General features: G+C 28.6%; 1 long non-coding RNA gene across 1 annotated transcript; it reads left to right on the top strand.

Moving 5' to 3' along the window:
* Positions 1–439: 439 nt before the first annotated feature.
* Positions 440–2,180, top strand: LOC115703764 (uncharacterized). Its single transcript, XR_004009254.2, has 2 exons — positions 440–768; positions 1,659–2,180. It is a non-coding gene; the product is annotated as an uncharacterized LOC115703764 (long non-coding RNA).
* The last annotated feature ends 2,135 nt before the right edge of the window (positions 2,181–4,315 follow it).

Here is a 4,315-nt window from a genome sequence, read left to right as displayed (position 1 = left end):
AAAGAAAAAAAATACATCAAACCATAGAAAGGAGGCTTGGGTTTCAAGGATATTGTCTTGTGGAATCATTGTACAATTGGGAAACATGTTTACGCCAAGACAATCTTTAGCTAAAATTGGTCAATGAAGTCTATCTTAATCATCTTAAGAATCAGGATTAGTGAGATTAGCTACTATTGGAAGAAAGTTATTCAAACAAAAGAGAAGTCAAAACTTATGTTTCTCTCAAATTGAGTTCCAAGATTTTAATTTTTCTATTGCTGCTCTCTGAAAATAATTTAAGAATTTAGAAATTTGGAGTTTTGTTGTGATATGAGATAGATTTTCTATCCCAAAAACAGAGTTATCAATTAGTTAACTCTGAAACAAAGACTTCCTACTACAAGCACATTTTATTGATTTAGAGTTATTGGTGTGTGTGGAAGTTTTACTAAGCCCTCACCTATTTAGAACTTGGGAAAATTACATTTGTATACCCCTTTTAACTAAACTATTTTAATTTTTACCTTCTTTTTTTTAATCATTCATTTACACCCACATTTATAGGTATTGTTCCCTTTATACCCTTTATTTAGGTTAAATGAAAAAAATATATTCAATTACTTCTTCTCCAGAAACACGATCACTACTCCTCTGCTCCTCTTGTGTGCGATCAACGACTTTGGCCAGTCTGTGGTGTACATCTCAGGTGTACACCAATATTCAATCACCACACTCATCTCGTAGAGGAACGGTGGCTCAACTCAGTCTGCCATGTCAATTTTTCTGGTATCCTCTCCATTGAGCCTCGACCTAGTTTATTTATGCTATCTGTAGGGTGTAGGATTGAGGTTTGAAGACCCCATAGACATCTGAGTTCTTTATTATCTTACATTAATTTATTGTTAGTTTATGTTTTGAATGAATTTCCATTTTCTTTTTATTTTTGGCCTGTTTAATTAGCTTGATTTGGATCTCACATAGTTGTGATGGTTCATGGTTTATTTCTAAACAAGCTAGTATAATATTTGATTGTTAGATTGTTGATTTATGTTATTTTTTTTTTCTTTTTGAGATTTTATTTTTTTCATTGTTATCTCATATGTTGTTCTGTTCTTGTATTATTTAATTGGAAATTGTTGCTAGTATTAGGGACCTACTAATTAGTGAATGATGTAATATGTATTAACAATAGTTGTCTTGTCTAGGATAATTAGTGATTGGTCTATTTTGGGTGTTAATTGAAAATTTTAGTTGGCTTATAAGTCTGTCACATGAGCTCTTAGTAATTTCCTATCACTTTTCTTTCAAAAAAAAAAAAAAAATTCCCTATCACTTTGATTACTTTTTATAATGATTAACAAGCTAAAGATCCATAGTGAGTGTTCTAAGCATTCACTTTTTGGATTGTCTAAAATGATTGTAGTTATAATTACTCTATTATTGATTTATCTTATTATGTCTTGGTAATGATAATTTCTTACAATATTTTTGATACCTGGGGCTAATTTTCTTATTTGTTTTAGGTATTGCTAGTGAAACTAATTAAGTAAAGAGGTTAAATAACAAAATATATTTGTGCTCATTGTTTTTTGTCATATGTCAGTTAAGGTTTCTTATTATTAAAATAATTAGATTATTATTATTAGTTGATTCGGTATCATTCCTTTTGTTTGCAGCATGGAGAGAATAACAATTGTGGTTGTTGGGGGCCAAGATTCAGCCGAGCCTACTACCAAAGAAGAATTCAGACTAATTTTGTGAAGTGGACTTATTCTCTGTATTGTTATTGCTGATCATAATCAGGGGTTTTTAGGGGAAGGCCATGCTTTATGCTCCTTTACTTGTCTCAATTCTATCTTGCATTGTGGTGATGACATTGATTGTGGATACTCAAGTGATGGTGACTATATCTGCGGCTGGGGCTGGGACGGCACTACAGTGTTTGTTCTATCCAAGTTTTGTTGTGCTCCATTTTTATGGCCATTAACTATGATAATGAGAGAAAACTTTTTTTAGCATAGAACAAATATCATGATTATATGACCTTAAAGATTGATCATTATATGGTGTGGGGTTCGATAAAACAAGGATTAATGTGTAGATTCTAGCTAATTTATCTATTTATTGTACGCTTGAAAGCGATTTGGAGTTAACTAACGAAAAACCAAGTCCACTGAGTCTGGTTTTCTTTTTTGTAATATCTTAAGATTGGCATAATCACTCTTTTTAGCTCTACCGAAAATTTTGAGATCCATATTGGCATGTTGAATTAACTTGATCATCTTGACTAATAAAAACATAAAATGTGTATTGAAAGTCAATTAGTAAAAATATTTGACATTTTTTTAGCTCTACACAGATAATTAAACCATACGCTCAGATAATTAAACCATACGCTGGTAATTATCTACATGTCTGTAAGCTTTAATTAATTATCCTTGTAATACTTTCTTAGAAAACTCCAAGAGCTTTGTACACAAAATTTGTGCACAGCAATTGTGCTTGTCCATAAAATTGTACACAATTAGTTGAAACTTCAATAGAAACAAATACGAAGTTATGGTCCGATGAGTGCTAAAAACATATATAATTAATGTGTATAATTGGAAAATAGTAAACCAAACCAAAGAGAATCAACATATTTCACTAAATAAATCAAGGATCATAATATACTACTAAACTTGTCCCTTTACATTTGTTGTCTCTAGAATATTTTATTACCAATTATCATTAGATTTATTATACAAGCAATAATTCTGTAGCTTTACAATTATAGTCATCTCTTTTATTCGCTGACCATATTTTAGTATTACAAATTTGTATGTATTTGATTTTATTTAGGTAAACACATTATCTTAAATTAAGGTAAATGACATGTCTTATTAAGCAAATTTTCTAACAAGGTAAACAACACGTCTTATTTAGGTAAACATTATGCTTCAAATAAAGTAAATCAAAACATAATTTATCATTATTAAGGCTTTATTAGATAAATTTCGTGTCTTAATTAAAGTTTAAACATAATTTATTATTGGATAGGTAAACGTTACATCTTATTAAGTAAATTTTATGCCTTGAATAAAGTAAACAACATCTTATTGTGTAAATATCGTGCCTCAAATATTGTAAACCAATTTATAATTAGGCAAATTTGTGCCATAAATAAGATAAATTAAAATATAATTTATCATTAAAAATGTAAATTACTACTATAAAATATGGTAAACGACACCTTATTAGGCAAGTTTCCTACCTTAAATAAGGTAAATTACACAACTTATTTAGGTAAATGCCATGCCTTAAATAATATAAATTAGAACATAATTTATCATTAAAAAGGTAAACCCACTACCTTAAAATAAGATAAACAACATGTTTTATTTAGGTAAACACATTATCTTAAATTAAGGTAAACGACATGTCTTATTAGGTAAATTTCCTACCAAGGTAAACAACACGTCTTATTTAGATAAACATTGTGCCTCAAATAAGATAAATCATAATATAATTCATCATTATTAAGGCTTTATTAGATAAATTACTACCTTAAAATAATGTAGAAAATATATTTTTTTTAGGTAAGTACCCTACGTTAAAGTAAGGTAAACGACATGTTTTAAATAAGTTAAAGGACATACCTTATTTAGATAAACACTGTGCCTCAAATAAGATAAATAAAAATATAATTTATCATTAAAAACTTAAACTACAACCTTAAAATAAGATAAATGACACGCCTTATTTATGTAAACACCCAGCCTTAAAATAAGGTAAACGACCCACTTTATTTATGTAAACATCCAACCTTAAAATAAGATAAATAACATGCATTATTATGCAATCTTCATTCTTTAAATAAGGTAAATGAGACACCATATTTAGGTAAACTTCCTGCTTTAAATAAAGTAAATGACTCGCCTTATTTTGTAAGAACCATGTCTCAAATAAGGTAAAATAACACATAATTTATCTTTAAAAAGGTAAGCTGCTACCTTAAAATAAGATAAATAACATGTCTTATTTAGGAAAACTCCCTGCTTAAATAAGGTAAACGACCCACCATATTGAACAAACACCGTGCCTCAAATAAGATAAACTAAAACATAATTTATCATTAAAAAAGTAAATTATTACCGTAAAATAAAGTAAACGACATGTCTTATTTACGTAAACTACGCGACTTAAATAAGGTAAACTAAAATAATCATTAAATATAAAAATCACTACCATAAAATAAGGTAAATGACTCGTTTTATTAAGCAAGCTTTTTGCTTTAAATAAGGTAAACAACACACCTTATTTAGGTAAACACGGTACCTCGAATAAGATACAA

This window comes from Cannabis sativa, chromosome 1, assembly GCF_029168945.1.
Source record: "Cannabis sativa cultivar Pink pepper isolate KNU-18-1 chromosome 1, ASM2916894v1, whole genome shotgun sequence".
Taxonomy (NCBI): domain Eukaryota; kingdom Viridiplantae; phylum Streptophyta; class Magnoliopsida; order Rosales; family Cannabaceae; genus Cannabis; species Cannabis sativa.
This window is presented reverse-complemented; position numbering and strand designations above follow the sequence as displayed.